At 51.8% G+C, this 12647-nt stretch overlaps 1 long non-coding RNA gene across 1 annotated transcript; it reads left to right on the forward strand.

The window, feature by feature from the left end:
• Positions 1–8869: 8869 nt before the first annotated feature.
• LOC123103507 (uncharacterized) lies at positions 8870–11022 on the forward strand. The gene is made up of 3 exons (XR_006449846.1): positions 8870–9347; positions 9573–9632; positions 10335–11022. It is a non-coding gene; the product is annotated as an uncharacterized lncRNA (long non-coding RNA).
• Positions 11023–12647: the final 1625 nt, after the last annotated feature.

Below are 12647 nucleotides of genomic sequence, written 5' to 3' on the forward strand. Positions count from 1 at the left end.
GAAGCATGGGTCCCGTGGGAACGGTACACGACAGTGCACACGGGGTGGTCCAGTGGCGGCCTCTCTCTAGACGGATCTGAGAAAGAGATTGATGATAAACTATGTCCAACGTGATTCTACACGATTCTATGTCGATTTCATTGGAGATTTTATGGATCTAATGCCAATAGCGAAGCCCTAGAAGACTTTGAATGAAATGCGAGGGAAAACGCCGAATGAATTGGTCAAACGAGGCATATACCAGAGGAGTCTTCCATTTCAACAAGGAGGCGCGAAGGAGAGGCCCCGTGGGCACAGGAACTCGACAGCGATGACTTGTTTGGTGGACCAGGTTACAGTTGGTCTGTGTGCCTGCGATTAGTGTCCTTCTGTGATGTTTGTTGCATCGTTGGTGAGAGTGGATATGGCCATGTGGGTGTCGGGCTTTGAGTTGGCTTGGCCATGTGACAACTGTAGGCCTGGCCCTTTCGTATATGCTTTCGTCCATTTATTCATAATTAATTGGACAACAATTTCCTTTTTAATTAATAAAATAAGCAAATCTTTTGGCTGGTGCTTCAAAATATATATTTAAGGTTTGTGTCTACGGGGTTTGTTTCATTCATAGAACAACAATCCAAAGGAATTTTTTCTCTTAGGATCGATTTGCGCTATATCAGTAGGAAAATTCCCGTCCAGTCCCACCTCTTATTTAGAGCAGTACATTTTTCTAGTGTACAATCAAACATCCATAGAATCATATAGTAGTGAATATGGCATGACATTCCATTTTTTGTGTTTTCCTTGTTTATGTATTTTAGAAATTATGCGAATCATAGAGGCCCTTACATTCGATTAAAATTCCAGAGGACCCAACTAGTATTGAAAACATGGTCAATTTGGGCAATACTCACTCACTGTCTCCAATTCCACCCAACATGCTATCCTGGCCTCTAGGAAGTGTACGTACGCACATACCACTACCAGCCTACAGCATCTCCCACAGTGAATGCCTGCCTCTGCCCGCGCGTACCATGCAGTACCTGGGCCTCGCCCGTTTCACACGCTATAGCCCCAGGGACTGGCCCCGGGTACCCTGCCTTGCCAAGAATTTAAATTTCTGGCGTCAGCTCGTCACGTGAAATCGTGTACACCAGTACTGCATACCGTGTCTTTGCTTGCATTGGTGGTGCTTGCAGGCCTCTGCAGCTGCACCATACCTCGCACTCGCAGGCAGCAGCCGCACTCCACCGTACAACTTTCACATTCCCTAGTTTGATAGCTTCACATCGATTCCAGCTTTTACCAGCGAAATGGACATACGATTCGAAGTACCCATCTGCGCAAGATACGGCTGAATTTGACTCGTTTTCACAGTGGATTCATTGCAGCAACAGCAATGCTGAACTTAGTTTGCAAAATGCATGCTTTTCGTGTCTTTTTTTTCCTTCAAGAAACAACAAGGGGGAGAAAGGAAAAAGAAGACGATGGACGAGGACAAGATGAGGCAGCAGGCATGGAAAGAGAAGCTGAACCAGGGTCATCACTTTTCTCTGACTCTGTTTCTCTCCGGTCTCAACTCGCGTCGCTTCAAGCTTGTGTAACTTTTCGCAGCAGAAGTGAGAGACGGATGGATGGACCTGTCCTGGCCTTGGCTTAGCTGCGCCGCGCGTGCCTGGTGCCTCTGTCTTTCACGTGACCTAGCTGGGTCTCTACTTGCACAACAGTGCAGTCGAGTCACTGACATGGGAAGCGAGTGATCAACCATGCCAAGGCAAGAAGAGAACCCGGATCACACACGCGGTCCACCGGAGAAGTACAGAACGTACGTGCGGGTTTCACTAATTAGCATCGAGCTTTGAATATTTCTATGAAAAAATTCTAGGTCAAAACCGGACCCGATCAGCAAGAATCCCAAGCTCCCAATCAGCGAATCAATTTGTGAGTGAGCGGGTACATCCAGCAGGACGGGAAGGGAAAGTGAGGGCTACTCCTGCTCCTCCCTTGAAGTCCTACATGTAGGTACAGCATGCAGGCAACAGATGGCGTGGGATGTGACTGTGCAATCCGACGAGGATAACGAGACGGATTGGGAGTTCCATCTCCCTTGGATTGCATCTCCTTGAGTAGCCGAGGGCGTGATTGCATCTACTGGTTCTTGCCATGCATGTGATTTGATCTCGACGTGCCAAATGGGCGGCGGGTCACTGTGCCCGGTGGACCAACAGGAGGAAGGGCATGGCTTTGGCGGTGTGATTCCCTCCGGCTCCTTTTGAGATTCTCGACCGAAAGGGGACGTATCCAAGGGCAGCAAGCAACTCAAGAGACCCGGGGTCCGGGCGTCTGGCCCATTTGGAAATGATCTCAAATTGCTAGTGCCAAATGATCAAATAGCTTCTGCCACAGGCGAGACACATTGTGGAGGGTCCTGCGAAATCAAATAAAGAGGGAACCGAAGCTCCTGCGTGCTCCGATGCCAAATTCATTGAATAGAATACAAATGTTACCTCTCTCTCCTACCTTCAGTTACTTTCTCCCTTCTCCTGCTTTGGCATGCACGAGCATAGCGCACACAATTTTGGAAGACGAGATTTTCTATGTTAATTTGTGTCAGTGCTTGGACCCACTCTGCACATATTTGGCAATAGTTTTTTTTTCCAAGAAACGTCCAATCTATTTATTTTCAATCATGGTAGTATAAAAATTTATAGAAGTAATAAAAATTACAACTATGTTAGCGGACCACCTAGCGACAACTACAAGCACGGGAGCGAACCGAAGGCGCGCTGCCGTCATCGCCCCTTCCTCGCCGGAGCCAGGCAAACCTTGTTGTCGTACACAGTCGGAAGTCATCGTGCTAAAATCCCATAGGACCAACGCACCAGAGTAGTAACCATCGCCGATGAAGAAAGTTATAGACCAAAAGGATCAAACATGTAAACATCCAAATGAAGACGAACGAAGACCGGATCCAAACAGATCCACCGAAGACCAGCACCGCCCGAATTTCGCGAGATCCGTGTAACGCCCCTGATCGGAGAGGGGATCGGCGATCTAGAGTAGGTGAGAGGGAGCAGGTGAGGAAGGGGGGTGAGCTTGGAGAAGGGGTTAGGATTGTAGAGGAAGGTTTGGATACAGAGAATGATCTACACACGCATGCCTCCACACGGCCACAGGCGGCCACCCTTAACGCACCCACGCCTCCACTTGGCAGGCCAGCTGGCTGGGCCCGCCAGCCAGCACCTAGGCACACTAATCAGCTGATTAGGTGTGACATTCTCCCCTCCTTAAGAAGAGGCCCCCCCTCCCAAATGGGTGCCGTGGGAAAACGCCGGCGTAGCACGTCGTAGTCCTCCCAGGTGGCCGAGTCCGGGGACGACGACGACCATTGTATCTTGAGCTGCACCACGGGCGCGTCGTCATGCTTCATCATATGCCTCTCCAGGATCTTGACGGGCTCTGTCGTCGACGCAGACAGGTCTTGGACTCGGGGAAGCTCGGCGAAAATCGGTAGGTAGTCCGGCGTGAACGGCTTCAGCTGGGAGACGTGGAAGACCGGGTGCACGCGGCTGTCCGGCGGCAGATCCAGCTTGTAAGCCAGAGGTCCAATCTTCTCAAGCACGGTGTAGGGGCCGAAGAACTTGTAGGCGAGCTTGGCGCATGGGCGCGAGACCACAGAGCGTTGCACATAAGGCTGCAGTTTCAGCAAGACCTGTTCTCTCACTTGGAATGAGCGCTCGACGCGGTGCTTGTCCGCCTGCTTCTTGAAGCGGTGCTGGGCACGCGCCTGCTGGGCGCGGATGGCATCTGTATGCTCTGCCCAGTCCAGGTCATCGCTGGCCGGTGTCGCCTCCGCCCAGGTTGCCATTGCGCCCAAGTTGGCTTCTCTGCCATACAGGGCCTTGAAGGGTGTACACTGGAGAGATGAATGGAAGGTCGAGTTGTACCAGAACTCAGCCATCGGTAGCCAACGGCGCCACTTGCTGGGGGAATCGTGGACGGCGCAGCGCAGGTACATCTCCAAGCACTGGTTCACCCGCTCGCTCTGGCCATCGGTCTGCGGGTGGTACGCCGTTGAGTACAAGAGCTTGGTGCCCGCGCTCTCGAGCAGTTCGCGCCGGAGGTTGCTGGTGAAGATCTTGCCGCGGTCGGAGACGATGGACGAAGGGATGCCATGCAGCTTCACAATGTTGTCCCAGAACGCGCGGGCGACAGTCGCGGTGGTGAAGGGGTGGCGGAGTGGCACGAAGTGCGCGAACTTGGTGAAGCGGTCGACGACCACCATGATGGAATTGCAGCTCTCGGACGCCGGCAAGCCCTTGATAAAATCCATCGTTAGGTCCTCCCATGGCGCCGAAGGAATGGGCAGAGGCGCGAGGAGGCCGGCCGGCCTGGTGTGCTCGTGCTTGGCATGTTGACAGACGACGCATTGATGCACGAACTCCTCCACGTCTCTCTTCAGGCCACGCCACTCGAAGTGCTTCTTGACGCGGTGATAAGTCACCGTGATGCCCGAGTGGCCGCCCACCGCGCTGTTGTGGAGCGCGGCGATCAGCTTGGTGCGCAGGGCCGTGTTTGCCCCAATCCAGAGCCGGCCTTGACGACGAATGACGCCGCGGTGGAGCTCGTACCCGTCTGCATCCTGGCTGGACACGGCTAGATGTTGGAGGTGCTCTTGAGCCTCCGCGTCCGTTGCGTAGGAGTTAGCCACCTCTTGCAACCACGCCGGCTGGCAGATCGAGAGCGCGGCCACGTCCATGAGCTTGCCCACCCGGGAGAGCGCATCTGCGGCTCCGTTGTCGAGGTCGCGCTTGTACAGGAAGCGAAACTGAAGGCCGAGGAGCTTGGACATGGCCTTGCGCTGGACGTCTGTCTCGAGGTGTTGCTCGCCCAAATTGCAGAGACTCTTGTGATCCGTGAGGATGTCGAACGGCCCGTGTTGTAGATACTGTCGCCGCTTGTCCGCATCCATCATAACCGCGGGGAACTCCTTCTCGTAAGTGGAGAGTTTATGGTTGCGCGCACCCAGCGCCTTGCTGAAATAGGCCACGGGGTGCCCCTCTTGAGTGAGCACCGCGTCGATGCCCGTGTCGCAGGCATCCGTCTCAATGGCGAACGGCTTGTCGAAGTTGGGAAGCGCGAGCACCGGTGTGGTGACCATGGCCTGCTTGAGCAGGTCGAATGCAGCTTGGGCGTGCTCGGACCACTCGAAGCCTTTCTTGGTGAGGAGATGCGTGAGTGGCTTGGCGATGATGCCGTAGTGCGGCACAAACTTGCGATAGTAGCCTGTAAGGTCGAGGAAACCACGAAGTTCAGTCGGCGTCGTTGGCGTAGGCCACTGCACCATGGCTTGGGTCTTCTCCGCATCGGTGGCGACGCCCTCGCGTGAAATCACATGCCCGAGGTAGTCGATGTGGTCGGTGGCGAACTCGCACTTGGAGGCCTTGACATAGAGTTGGTGTTGCCGGAGCAACTCCAGCATCGTGCGCACATGTTCCAGGTGCTCCTCCATCGTTTCACTGAAGACCAGAATATCATCAAGGAAAATGATGACGAACTTGCAAATGTACTTACTGAAGATTGCATTCATCAGGCACTGAAATGTTGTCGGTGCGTTGGTGAGGCCGAATGGCATGACGCGGAACTGAAAATGGCCGTGATGGGTTTTGAACGCCGTCTTGGCCTCATCTTCTTCGCGCATTCGAATCTGGTGATAGCCAGACCGCAGATCAAGCTTGGAGAAGATCGTAGCGCCCGCCAGTTCATCGAGCAGTTCGTCCACGATCGGCAGGGGAAACTTGTTTTTGATCGTCGCCTCGTTGAGCCGGCGGTAGTCGACGCAAAACCTCCAGGTGTCGTCCTTCTTCTTGACGAGCAGCACCAGTGCCGCGTAGGGGCTCACGCTGTGAGTAATGATCCCCGAGTCCAGCATCTCGCGGACCTGCCGCTCGATCTCGTCTTTCTGCAGGGGAGAGTAGCGGTAGGGGCGAGTATTGGCCGGAATCGCCCCTTCCACCAATGTGACGGCGTGGTCGTACTGACGGTGCGGCGGCAGTCCTTGGGGCGCGGCGAAGACATCGGTGTACTCTGGAGGAGGTAGGCGAGTGGGGTCTGGCTCGGTGACTTGCGCTTGGTCTGCACAGGCGGACAAGCATCCACCATGGCCATTGCCCAAACCTCGTTGCCGGCGATCAACTTGCGAAGTTCTGCTGGCTCCACCGCCATCACGGTCTCGGTGGCCTTGGGTTTGACGCCGCGCAGCGTGACTTGCTCGCCGTCGTGGAGGAATGAGACGAAGTTGTCTTGCCAGTGGCAGATCATGGGGCTGTGCTGCGCCAGCCAGTCCATGCCCAGGATGCCATCGTAAGCGCCAATGTCGAGCTCACGCATTGGTGTCGAGAAGGTGTGCCCCTGCATCCACCACTTCAGGTCGGGTACGATGCGATCACAGGTGAGGCGATCGCCGTTGGCGACCCGTACTTCCACCGGCGGCAAAGGTTGGGTTTGTGCGCCGATGCGGTCGATGAAGCTCTTGTTGACGAAGCTGTGGGTGCTGCCCGAGTCGAGGAGCAGCAGCATGACTTGGTTCCCGACCAAGGCGCGCAGGCGAATAGTGCTCGGCGAGTCGGAGCCGTCCAGCGCCTGGGCTGACAGAACACAGCACTCCACAGGCCGATCTGGTGGAGCGGGCTCGTCCAAGAGCTGGAGAGCATGGATCGCGTCGTCGGAGAGAACCTCCCCATGCTCCCCCACGTGTATGGTGAGCAATTGTGTCGGCTGCGCGCAGCAGTGCTCCGTGAGTATTTGTCGCCGCACTTGAAGCAGAGGTTGTTGGCGCGCCTGTAATCCCGCAACTGGCACTCCCGAGCGAATTTGTCGCTGACAGCGCGTGGGGCTGCCGCTTGGCGCGGTTGAGCCGCGTTTGTTGGTGGAGGAGGACGCCCTGGAGGAACTGGTCGGCCCCGTGGATGTGTCGTGCCCAGCTCTTCCTCCTGAATGCGCGCCAGCACGGATGCGCGGGTGATGCTCGACGGGGCTTGTAGACGAACCGCAGCGCGCAGCTCGTCCTTCAGTCCCAACAAAAACTGGGTGATGAAGAACTTGTTGTTGATGGAGGGATCCAACGCCAGAAGATGATACATGAGTTCATCAAACGCCGTGCGATAATCGGCGGCGCTGCCTGTCTGCCGTAGCTGAAGGAGACGATGCATAGTGAGCTCGAACTCGTCCGCACCAAACTCTTCGAGCACGGTGGCGCAGAACATGTCCCATGTCAGGTTGTGGTGACTCTGGCGAAACGCCTGGAGCCAGTGCACCGCCTGCCCCTCGATGTACAGAGCAGCGGTAGGCACCCAAAATTGCTGACCCACCTTGTAGAGCTCAAAGTATGCCAAGCAACGATCCAGCCATAGGTAGGGTGCGGATCCGTCGAAACGGGGGAAATCGTGTTTTGGGGGTTTGTGGTAGGAGCTCTCTGGGTGGCTGGGGCTGGGCGGCGGCGCGGTGACCCCAGCCATGGGCGCACTAAGAGGGGGAACCGGAATGAGTGGTGGTCGGTTGTCCCCTAGATGAGCGTGAGCAGAGGCGGGACGATGGGGCTCCGTGTGGGGGGCTGATGGCGCGGAGGCGGTGGTGGCGGCGGCGGCGGCGGCGGTGGTACCAGCATGGTGACAGGGCCCGCTGGTGAGGTCGAGCCGTCGACGGTCTTGTGGGTCGCATCGATGTCTGCCTGCGTCAGATCGAGCTGTCGCGAGAGGCCACACAGCTCCGCCGAGATCTGGTTGTTGAAGGCGATATGCGCCTCGAGTTGCTTGTCGTGGAGAGCGGTTTGCTCGTCGAGCTTGGTGAGGAGGGAGTCGAGCATCTTCGCGATGTGGGCGTTCCCTTCCTCCATGGCTTCCAGGACTTGCCGCGTCGCAACGGAGGGCTTCGAGGGCGCCGTTGCTCCTGCCTGAAAGGGGATCGAACCCCGCGACGGATTTTGGGCGAGATCCGGCGAGCGGACTCGCACCGTGCGCGGTGGATGTTACCTATCCACCTCCCAAGCTTCAGAAGGTGCAGCGGCGGCGAGGGGAAAATTTTTTGGCTCTGAATACCAATGTAACGCCCCTGATCGGAGAAGGGATCGGCGATCTAGAGTAGGTGAGAGGGAGCAGGTGAGGAAGGGGGTGAGCTTAGAGAAGGGGTTAGGATTGTAGAGGAAGGTTTGGATACAGAGAATGATCTACACACGCATGCCTCCACACGGCCACAGACGGCCACCCTTAACGCACCCACGCCTCCACTTGGCAGGCCAGCTGGCTGGGCCCGCCAGCCAGCACCTAGGCACACTAATCAGCTGATTAGGTGTGACAATCCGACAGAGACACACCTCCACACATCCTGCTACGAAGCTAGACGCACCATCAGGATGGGGATAGAACATGTGAGACATTATTCTTACTAAGGGACATGACCGCCGCCACACAGCCCCAACCAAGACACTGAACCTAATAAGAACGAGAACGGGGTCCCTCCCGCCGGTAGCGGGCGAGATCTTCCACACCTCCATGGCCTAGAGGCCATCGAAGATGGGGCAGACCGGCGGTAGCGCCGATGGCAATAACTACATTGAAGAGAATGAATTGGCACCAATGCCAAAATTTCTGACAACATCGCAAATTTGGCACCATTATGTTGTGGATGCCCTAATCTCTCTGACCAATTTTGTATGAAATCTCTACCTACTAATAAACCAGCGATTGCTTCTGGTCGTACGTCGTCGACGTTTTTGCATAAAAGTCCTCTGTTTTTCAAAATTCAACTCGCAGTCCTTTTTGAAGTCATTAAACTGAGATACTGTTTCATTTTTGCAAAAGAAACCCTCTACTTTGGTATATTCAACCCGCGGTCCATACGTCTGATTTTATTATTTGGGAGCGGATCAAATCGGCGGCTCGAGCGGCGGCGGCGGCGGCTCGAGCTTGCAGGGGCTAGGGGCAGATCCGGAGGCCGGGGTCGCCGGTGACGACGAGGAAGGCGGAGCACGGGCGGATCCATGGCATCCGCGGCTCCTGGGCAGAAAGGAGACAGGGAGGCCAGGGAGAGAAGAAGGAAGAAAGGAGGGGTTGTGCGGCGACCTAGAGAGGAGCTCGCCGGAGCTGGGCGAAGGCGGACTGGCGCGGGAGACGGAGGGGTCCGGCGCGGCGGCGCGAAGTCCTTGCAGGTGCAGGCAGGCGTCGAAGCAGAGGACGAGAGGATCCCCTGATCCATCCCCTCCTACCCATCCAGCCCTTCCTCGATGGCCCACGTGCGACGAGCCCCTACGCGGGGTAAGAAGGGGGATCACACGAGGTGGAGCACTCCAGCCCCCTCCTAGCCCTACCACGGTGAGGCCTCCTTTCCCTCTCTCCCTGCCCGAGCCATAGGCTGGCGGCGCTAAGGTCGATATGCTCATGCACACACTGTTGTTGTTACATGATGACAGCCACGACCCACTTTTTCTTCCAGTTCCTTGTTTTTGTGGTGGATGCATCCATGATTATTTGTTTCAACTATTGATTTTCAGTTTAGTCAATCAAACCCATTCTGATGCTGCTCTTTTACTTGTACAGATAAACTATTGTTCACTAAACTGAGCAGCTAGCTACTGGTGTCTCAAAGATTAAGCGCAGGTTGGTACTTATGGTCAGGCCTGCCTCAAGTAGGGGAAGAAGAGGCGAAAATGCCTTTTGGAGCTCGGCCTCCATGGAGGCCGGTTTTTCAAAAACACAAAATTCATGAAATTCATATTTTTACAATTCAAAAAAATCTGAAAAAATTACAGATATACATGGAGGCATAACACACATGTGTGTAAATTTTTAGGACGAAATACGTTGAAATGAAGGCTGTGCAAAAAAGACAAATCTGAGGCTTTTTAACACATATTACTATTCATCCTCAAAGTTCAGAAATTTGTCTTTTTTGTGTAGGTCGCATTTCGAAGTATTTCATCTTGAATTTTTACATGCACATACATTTCATCCGTGTATAGTTGCATATTTATTTTCAGAATTTTTTGAAGTCAAAAAGTTTGAATTTTGAATTTTTCAAAAATAAAGGGCTCCATGGTGCTCGGTCACCAAAACGCCCTACTCAAGAAGAGGAGGCCTGAAAGAGAGAGGCCACAAGGTAGAAGCCTTTTGATTAGGAGGCAGTCCAGCAAGTTGGACGAACTGCTGATAAAGAGATAATTCTATTCTGAATTTTTATCTGAAAAGTAGGATTGGATCACGGATGTATGTTGGCTATGTCTCTCACGGTGTGTGGAACCAGTTATTGGTTAATTTCATCTTGTTTGTTGACATTGATGGTGTTGTCCATTGGTTTAACAGAAATTTGTTGAAGCTAAAGATGAAGAGGAACTCGTGGAAGAGGAAAAGAAATGCCATGGTAGAAATTCATTCACACATATCAGGGTCATAGTGAGAGGATTGATCTGCTTGATTCGCTCCTGATGGTCGGTGGATTGTTTCTGGTAAGGCTAAGAGTTCTGTGAAGGTAAGATTTTGATCCAACCTATTAAGCAGTACCACACAAATTACAGGAGAATCTGTTGTTTGGTCCAACTTATAAAGGTGCCATATATGCTCAGTTGCTCACAACAGTGCTAATATTAACAAGGTGAATAAACTCACGCTCTAGCGGAAGATATCCTTTATATTTTTGGGGTCACTGATACCTGTACAAAAACATAAGATGTGTTCCTAGATAACATCTTTCCTCCAAAATAATTTATATATCATCTAGACTTGGTTAGTTGTAACTTTTGCTTTCTATTCTTTCCACAAGCTTCTGTAGGTTCAAATGACAATTGTTAAATTTTGGGACCTTAAGACTTTTTAGTTGATTGCATCCTCTAGACCGGGAGGTATAATAGCATATCCTAATTGTCTAATTGATGATTCAGAAAGCTCTGGCTCTACTCATGTATATCAGTTTATATTCAGATTGTGAAGTACTCCTTCTATAAAGAAATATAAGAGAGTTTAGTTCTATAAAACATATTTATATGCAGTTATCCAACAAATTTATGTCCTAAAATCTTACAACTTCTCTTAAGTTGTTTTTTTGCGGGAAAACTATATTTGATCATAACCTTGGCTTAAATGCAATTTAATTTCAACCTCAAATTTGGTGATTTTTTAATGGGCACAACTGTGTCGGTAGAGGACTAGAGGTTGACAGTTATGAATTTTGTGATAATCTTCGGTTATACTGTTATATATAGCACTTTCCAGGTTATATGGTTCACATTCTCTGAGCCAATTCACAATGACCATTCCAGATTTGGGCCTTGCATTTTTAAATTATTTTGTAACATTTTGGTTGATCTTTGATGCTGCTCCTTAATTTTTTACATTGACTGGTGTAGAACTAAATGAGTGTTGACATTCAAGGGAAGCTCCAAGCTTTTAAACAGTATATGAATGTTGTTAGCTCGGTCCTTCACAAATAAGTCCCTTGATGTGTGTCATCTCTCATTGCATATAACATCTGGTCTTTCTATTTTTCATTGATTTTTCTTCTCCCGGTGCACTGAATCTGCAAGGGCGTGTAGACGGCAGGATGAGCAGCAGCATGCCGGTGGTAAGACAGGGCGTGTAGACGGCAGGATGAGCAGCAGCATGCCGGTGGTAAGACATGGCGTGTAGACGGCAGGATGAGCAGCAGCATGCCAGTGGTAAGACAGGCCGTGTTGGCGTACGCGAAGCAGCCATGCATGAATCTTGGCGGCGGATGCTTGCTGGCCGTAGTGGCAGCACCAATTCAAGCTGGGAGACGGGAAGCTGGAGTAGCAGGAACGATTGGTCGTCCATTAGGCATGAACCCAACTCCACTGTACTCCCTTTTCTTTCCGTAACCAATTCTTTGGAGCAGACATGTAGGTACAGTTACATAGCCTGGAGATTGTTTGCTTTTTTTGGTTAGTTCAGATTTAGATTTCTCAGATATTCACTATTTGATCAATCGATCCATGTAGATCTCATTGACATGGTTTGTGGAATGTACCTTTCAGCATTTACCCTGATTAGTTAAATCCCTAGCAGGTGATAAGAGGAAGAGGATGATCAGGAAAGCATGGAGTTAAGTGAATCAGTACAGGAAGAAAGGCCGTTCAGAAAAAAATAGTAGAGGAAGAAAGGGAGGAGCAGCAGTCAAGGTTGGGCTTGGTGGCCTGGACGCCTATGACCTCCTCTATGCCAAGCCTCGCATCACCCAGTTATTATGTTATCTACTCCCTCCGTTCCGAATTACTCGTCGCAGAAATGGATGTATCTAAATGTATTTTAGTTCTAGATACATCCATTTCTGCGACGAGTAATTTGGAACGGAGGGAGTACTTCCATGGATTTACTGGCGTATAGAAATATGACTATCTGATGTACTCGTATGACTTAGCTGAGTTCCCTTTTTATGTAACAAGGCTCTCTTTTAAAGTTGTTTTGCTGTCCTCATTCCTCGTGATCTCGGAATCAGTATTTAGTTGATAGCTGTGGTAACAAAGGATAGTTTGCGAACAAGGTTCTCACCCCTTATATTTATTTTGGCATGGAAAAGTACTGTGATTAAATCTGTTGAGTACGCCCTTATAGCAGACTAGCAGTAATCTTCATATGAATGGACCTTGAATGTTGTTATTGATA

Source organism: Triticum aestivum, chromosome 5A (genome assembly GCF_018294505.1).
Source record: "Triticum aestivum cultivar Chinese Spring chromosome 5A, IWGSC CS RefSeq v2.1, whole genome shotgun sequence".
Classification (NCBI taxonomy): domain Eukaryota; kingdom Viridiplantae; phylum Streptophyta; class Magnoliopsida; order Poales; family Poaceae; genus Triticum; species Triticum aestivum.